This window comes from Rhea americana, unplaced genomic scaffold (genome assembly GCF_003343005.1).
Source record: "Rhea americana isolate MKP2758 unplaced genomic scaffold, rheAme1 scaffold_281, whole genome shotgun sequence".
NCBI classification, from domain to species: Eukaryota; Metazoa; Chordata; class Aves; order Rheiformes; family Rheidae; genus Rhea; species Rhea americana.
This window is the reverse complement of record NW_028186403.1, coordinates 534893-542605: the sequence shown is the minus strand read 5'-3', so window position 1 is coordinate 542605 and position 7713 is coordinate 534893. Positions and strand designations below refer to the sequence as shown.

Below are 7713 nucleotides of genomic sequence, written 5' to 3'. Positions count from 1 at the left end.
CGGGGGGACCGCAGCACCCGCCACCCGCCTGCCCCCTGCTTTCTACCCCCTCGGAAGGGGGTCGTCGAGCTCTTGCTACAAACCAGGAGCGGGGCCCTTTCGAGAGCCACCTTTCCTGCCATATTCTGGCTGCGCTTCTATAAATATCTAAGGCTTCCCAGGGTTTATCCGCGCCTGGATCCTCCCTGCCAGAGAGCTCCCTCCCTCTTCCCTCCGCAAGTGGGAGTAGAAAGTTTACCTGTGCGGAGAGGAGGGCGTGTGGGAGCATTTCTCCTGTTCCGGGTGGAATTTCTCAGGCTCCACCCGGGACCCCAGCGCCCCGCGGGGTCGGGCGCAGCCCCCTCCCTCGCGTGTCGTTCCCCCAGGAGAGTCCYTGAAAGCACGGACCACCTCGGGGGGTGAGGGAGGATAACGGCACCATCGCCCCCTCTCTGACCGGGCGAGGGGAGAGGAGGGCAGATGCTGGGTCAGCCCTTGGCAGCCCCCTGCCCCCCGCCCCCTGCCCAGGGTTTTGCAGGCGGATCAGAGGGAAGGGGAGAGTTTCCTCCCGGCTCTGGCAAGCGTGGCAGCCTCGGTGGCTGTGCCGTGCCGTGCCGTGCCGTGCCGGAGTCTCCTGGGAAAGTGGGGCCGGCGGCGCTGCCTCCCCAGCTGCCACCCCTGCCTTGGTGGAACCGCGGCCCGGGCGGGTGCCGCATCCCCCCTCCCCACCGGGACCCTAGATTTGGGCAGCTGCAACGAAGGGGAGGAAGGGACAGGGAAGGGGGTGTCGTAAAGCTTTGATGCTCAGTCGTGGGGGCAGGCAGCATGGGGTTACATCCTGACCCTCACACACACTTTTAGTTCCCAGTCTCTTTTGCTGCTTTCTTTAGTCAAGACTTTTCTTCCCTTTCACTGCAAGCCCCAGCATGGGCAAAAGGTGGTGCCTCCTGTTATTGCCTAGTGCCATCAAACACAGCCATCCCCAGGCCTTGCAAGCAGTACAGGAGAGGGTGGTTGGTTCACTCCCCCCCACCCCACCCTGGGGTCTTTTGCTGACAGGCAGGAGTGCTGGGTATGCAGCACCCCTGGCCCACAGGACCTTGCTGCTGCCCTGTTGCCAAGCCCTGGGGGTACCAGAGCAGGGGGGTGGCACTCTGGGGTGGGGGGTGGCCTGGTGTGCCCCAGCAGTGCATGTGTGGGTGCCGGGTGCTCTGTAGGAGGGAAGGTGTGGGTATGGGGGATTTTCAAGTGCTCACCCACGCCGCCCTGAAGCAGCAGTTTGTGTTGCCTCCGCATCTCCTGGTTCCCCCTCCTCCCAATGCTGGCTTGTCTCCCCATCCAGGCTGGGGGTCTCAGAGAGTTGGGACAGGATGGAGCAGGTCAAGGAAGGAGCAGAGAAAAAGCCTGGGGGCCATGTGACCCACTTCGGGTCCCCCCAGGCTCTGCCTTCRGTAGGCAGAGGTAGATCTCAGCAGGGAAAAGGAAAAAAAAGCATGGTCAAAGCTGTTACTCCTCTTTCTGGAGACCTTGAGCTCTGGCCTGGTGACATACACCTGTCGGACCAGCTGGCTCAGCCCAATCCTCATTCTTGTGCCTCTTGCAATCCCCTCATCAGTGAGACCATAGCCAGGAAAGCATTGGGAGCAGCCCCTGATTGTCTCTGTCTGGGCAGGGATCTCAGGATACCTGCACTGATAACCAGGTTTTACATTGTACCCCTGCATCCAAGAGAAGGARGAGATCCTGGGGAGATGGAAAATACAGAACTGAAGCTAAAATCCCCACCTTCAATCCCTATTTAATCATTTTTGCTTTGATTTTATTTTCATTTTGGAATATCAGCTGTCACTGTAAAAACCTCTCCATTAACCTATGAACTGGCATCCCATTCCCAGCCCTCACCTACAGGGGAAAGGTGCTTGCTTTCATTTCTGTATTTCATCTGCTGCTGGAGCTCAGCTGGAGCTGTTGTGCTTGGTTTGGAAGAGGGCAGGTGGATGCCAGCTCTAGTACTTAAGCYGTTCTGCGCTAGCGCATGGAGATGCTCCTGGATTCCCACACCRGACTTTTGTTGCCTGGGCTGGCACCAGGAATCAGTTTTCTAGTGGTCAATGTCTCTGCAGTATCATGTGGGARGTCTGGATTTGATTCCCAGTGCTCTTTTCTCATTCCCCCAAGGTGGCAGAGGATGGGAGCGATGTACAGACAGCGCTGTTTGTCTCCTTGCAATGAACTTCATTCCCTGCTCCCATCTTTCACGCCTTAGGATGGGCCAAAGCTGCTTGTGAGGTAGCCCAACCTGAGGGCTGGTCCCTAGAGGTTCAAACTACTTGGCCTTTAAGGAGACCACAGCTCCACGCTCCACTCTGGCTGTACTCTACTTCTCAGCATAGCTTGGTGGGGAGCAGGGAAAGCAAGTTGTCCTGCAGTTGGAGAACATGGGCCAGCATTTTTCTTTTTTTTCTTTTCTTTTCTTTCTTTTTTCTTTTTTTTTTGCATGTGTAAGCATCAATTTATCACAAAGAAATGGATTTGCTAATAGGAGAGATAGATTAGATGATCTTTTTGAGAGAGATAGCTTCACGTACCGAGACTACCTCATCTACAGTGGGATGCTGGTAGTATCTGCTCTGCCTGACATCCGGGCTCTAAAACTCCCTGGCTTTTTTTTTGTGATTCTGTGATTAGCCTTCTTCAAGATATGTTTATACTTGATAGAAAAGCAGAGAGTGATTGGGAAAAACATGACTGATATCTGCTATCACCCTGGTCCATCCTCCAGCTACCTGCCCATAAGAATTCTTTCTACCATAGTRGATCAACTTACTTGTTCAGTTGCTTCGCCGCAGTCAAACATGCCAGCCACTGCCYTGGGTGCTGCCCTCCATAAGATGAAATGGCAGTTTGAAGATAGCAGTACTGAAATATAAGGAAGGGGAAACAGAGGCTTGTAAGAGAATAAAAACTAAGCATGATCTTTCTTCTACCATTGCCTTTTATTTTCCTCTGAGTCTTGCTTTCTGCTTCAGCTAAGTGCATCGTAACATCTCATTTCTCTGGCCATGAAGCAGGCTCCAGTGACCCTCAGACTTACCTGTCTTACTTCTCTGTCTGAAGGCAGGAGAGAAGGTTCCTGGCARGTCGGGATTGGCACTGCTCTAGCGAAGCTAGTGACACAGTAATAAGTGCTTGAGAATCAAGAGACAAATCAAGCCAGGTTAAATGTCAAAGATTTCCTTTATTTTTTTTTTGGGGGGGAGGGGGAATCCAGACAAATCCACCTTTTATAGTCCAAGAGCTCATGGTTTCCTTAAGCCACAGGTCACTAGCTCCCGGACCGAATCGTGCATCGGTGTGTGAAATGGTGTGTTTTAAACTTGACCAAGTACACACTGGTGATCTGTGCAAACCAGGCAGTGGACCTCCATGTGCCTGAACTCACCTGCAGTGAAAAAAACTCTSTGTGCTGTCAGTTGGAGGCAGGGAGAGTACTCTTGGAAAATAAGCTTTTCCTCTTGCCTGCGGAGAAACAAATTTGTGGCAATGGGCAGTGTGCAAACTGTGCTGCGACAAAGCCAGTTCAAAGCATGGCTAATTTGGATCTTTTAAGGCATGGCTGCTCTTTGTTTAGTGTTTTATTTTTCTGAGAAGCAGGAGAGCCTTGAGCACTAGCCTTGGGCAGGAGGAATGGTTGGCTTCTATTTCTTTAGTTTTTACACAACCTCTGCATGTTTTTAATGTTAGAGGAATAAAAAATACTACTTTCTCTGTAGTTATGCCCACTACAAATGGGAGAAGAAATTGGGAAGTGAAGAAGTTTACCCTATGGTACTTGTTCTGAAATTTATTATTAATTGGTATTTCCTAATACAGAGGGAATCTGCAGTCTGCAAAGTATGGTGTGCTGGGTGGATGTCTTCCTTTTCCAACATGAACAATTTAAGGCAATGTTTTAGAGCCACAAATATACAAGGATTGATTAAGCTTCTGGGGAAAATGAGGAATTATGAATGGGAGTGTGGTTACTGGCTCAAAGTGAAGGGATGCTAAACTGAGACTTCTGCAGCATTTACTCCCCACCTCCACCCCCATCAAAGATTCAAAAGTCAGTGAACATGGCTCAGGTGAAGGTTACCAGCTCAGCAACCTCTCTCTCTCAATTCCCAGAACACATATAGTGTCATTAATATTGGTGTGGATGGCTGTATGGAAATATTTTTAGGTAAGAAACATCTATAGAAGAATGAGAATTCAGTCTTCATGGCCTGTTTGGTAGCTTGTCTGTGCCAATTACAGTATGACTGCTTACCTACCAAAACGGGTGTGGAGGCACCAGTTCATCTGATCTGAATAACTCAGWGGACAATGTTTATTGCCTCCGATCACCTCTGGCATGTTAAGCACATAGGAGCTCACGTCCTGTTTACTGTCAGTGTGATAAGCTCTTAAGTTACTTGTGAAGGTAGGAGTCGGCCTAAACTACTTTGGTTCTGCATAGCTATCTAGTTGTGAAGTGGGAATAATTCTCATTTACTGCAGTCCTAGATGTGAACTACCAGAAAAATTAAATGACTCTAGCTATCATGATCCTCTACTGGACCTGTCATCTAGCCCATGTGTGAGTTTTATATATAATCTAGTTTGTACAGAATTGTGAAATTATGTATCTACCATATATTTATAGATGTGGTTAAGCCTCACTTAGATAACTGCATTATGTTTGGTGGCTGCATTTCTAAGAAAGGAAAGGACTGAGGACAGTCTGGAGGAGTGACCAAAGACAATGATCACAAATCATAGAAAACAAGATTTGTAAAGAAAGGTCGGGAGAGCAAGTCAAGTTTAGTCTGGAGGAAAGACAGCTCTGGGYGGATACCTAACTGTTTGCAAATACATAAAAGATCATTACAGAAAGAGGACAGGGGCAATTATTCTCATTAGTCACCTAGGACAGATCAGGAAATAAATGAGTTAAGATGAGGCAGAGAGGATATAGATTAAACAATGAATTAAATGTTTACTGCAAAAACATTTTAGGTGATAGCAGAAGATGCTGAYAAAGGTGGCAGAATGGCTGTGACTGAAGATRTTTAAAACTAGATGTAGATGATCARCTATCAGAATTGTATCTAATAAAAGCTGTCTCCAGTGAGCCATGGATCATGATATTTGCATGCCCAACCAAACAGCTCTGGGAGAAAGATAATGAGGTCAATCTGTTCTGTGTGCAGAAGGGAGGGCCCGATTGTCCCATTTGTGGAAACCTTTCCTACCTGAGTAGGTGTGACACCAGCCCAGTGCTCTGAATCTTTTACAGTACTTGTAGGACTGAACATGGCAGTGCTTGAACTGCCCCCTAGAAAAGCGTATCAGGAGCTTTCCCAAGATCTTCAGTTTTCAAAACCTCTAGCATGAAAGCACTCCCTATATTGGTGGACTGCTACAGCCATCAGCAGTAGAAATCTTTGCAGGAGAGACTTAAAGACCCGTCCCATGTGAATCATACTTCAACAGTTACAGGGCCAATTCTTGAATTGTTGGTTAAGTCGGGCTGTTCTATATTGAGATCTTTTCATAAGGAAGCTTCACTTGTCTGTAGTCATTGCTCTTAAGTTTTACATTTTTACAGCATCTGAATATCTAGTATGTCAAAACCTGATACTGCAAGGGGAGGTGAAGTACGTCATCACACACTGAATGATGTGAAAATGCACACTTTGCCATTTCATGATGTGACTCTTCTGTCTTGCAAGATGAGCCGCAGTTCAAAGCTAYCTTGTCTTTACTCAACTTTGCTGCTTCCAGTAGTTAAAATGGGATTTAGGGAGCCTTTAACGTAGTGGTTTCTGAGAACTTGTGCTCCCATCAGCCAATCTTTACAGGCATTTCTCTCTGTTCTGGGAGTTGGAGGAACTTCCTGAGTACAGCTGGGGTTTGGATGGGAAGCTTCACTAGTGGGTTCAGATGGGTCCTTCCACTTTGGGTCAGTGTGATTCTCTTGTAGGTATCAGAGAGGGCTGAAGATGTCATTTTGAGACTGCAAGTTTTGCCAGCATTGGGAACATACTGAGGACCTATGAGGCCTAAAGACTAAGCTAAGCTAGTGAACATAAGCTGAAGAGATAGATATGATGCCAGTTTATATCCTCCRTGCATAAGTAGAAAGGGAGACTGTGGTTCACCCTTGCTGGCAGATTTACTTTTTATCAGAGCAATAAGTGTGTAATCCTGACCTCTGGCACTTTTCATAAGAGTGAGGAACTTTCTCTACAGGTGTCCAGGACAAATTCAAATGGAGCAAATTATATGTTAAGCTCTCTTTGTTATTTTACTTGGCTTTGACATTTTAATTTCACTTCTCCTAACTTCTTAGGGTTGTCATACGCTATTGAGGAGCTAATATGCACAACTCTTTCTAGTGGCTTTATTGTTTCTTACAGGCATAACCTCTGCAGAATTTGGAGAAATTTTCAAAGGAAACAAATGCAAAACTTGCCAATTTACTATTTCAAAGCAGACCAGAAGGTGAGATGGTTACTAGGAGGCAGCTGAGATAGACAAGGTTTGATGTCATGAACCTGCTGATAATTTACTTGCACAAATACCATGTCCTACATCACAGCTAATTGACTAATGAACAGAAAATTGTTTTCAGGTGATTGGCATTATAGCCTAATGGTATCTGAAGACAGCAGCAGCCACAGATGGGCTCCAGCTGTGGGCCATGAGCAAGAAACAGGAGGATATAGCTAGGTGAGAGGTGAATTTCAAAGATTTATGGTTGCATTTTGTTGCAACAAGGGACCTTGGTTTCCCTGTGCCACATGGGACTCTCTGCTACACTAACATCTCCGGTTAGGATTAGGGCCCTRTAGGTACAGTGGATTGCCATGAAAGTCAAAGGCCCTGAATGAATAGCACCTGGAAAATAATTGCAAAAGATCTTCTAGTCCCCTAAAGCTAGGTTTGATTCCAAGGCAACCTTAMCTCTTCAGAGTATTTGGGGATGGGTTCTTGTGAAGACTTTGCTATGAGAAGTCTTTCAGTGATGTATGGAAAGGTGTAGATATGCTGACAGCTGTTCCAGGAGAAGGATGGAGAAAGGGTCACTGCTGCAAATCTCTTTGTGCTTGGTAATGTGGGAGGTTAATTAACTGCACATGACTGGATTGCTGGGGAATTTCTATCACAGTACTCTGCTGAGAAATGYATTTGAAATGCATTGTGGCAGAGGAAACGCACAAAAATGCACTTGCTCACAGCTACTTGCATGTAGGCATATGCTTGTGGAAAGCACGCTGAGGGGACCTGCATATGTCTGCTCCCCTCCTTCTCCGTCTCTATAAGGTCTCCAGTATCATTGRCTGCTGTAGTCAGTGGCCTAAGAATCCCAGGAGAGAATCCCTCATGTCAGACGTGTTTCAGCAGAGCAAAGCTGAAACATCAGAGGATGACAGTCCCCAAGGGAGAGGCTAATGAAAGCGACAGAATGACATAATCTGTTCACTCGGTCTCTTCTCTTCAGTTCTTTGCATTTTTGGTACAACTTGAAATTACTCTCTAATTTATTACTAAAAAAAATGAATGTATATATAATTAGAATTGCAGAGATGGTGTCCGGAAACCTTGAAAGTCAAAGTATAAAAGCAGCTTGGATGTGCTTGGAGGTACGACGTATTCAAGTGTTCTGAGAGGAAGCTTTTAAGTCTCCAYCTGGAAGTAACAAAATGGTAA

At 46.9% G+C, this 7713-nt stretch overlaps 1 protein-coding gene across 1 annotated transcript in view; it reads left to right on the top strand.

Moving 5' to 3' along the window:
• Positions 1-7713, top strand: part of GRIN2B (glutamate ionotropic receptor NMDA type subunit 2B) — a 210853-nt gene that overhangs the window by 1900 nt on the left and 201240 nt on the right. The gene's annotated exons all lie outside the window — the stretch shown is intronic.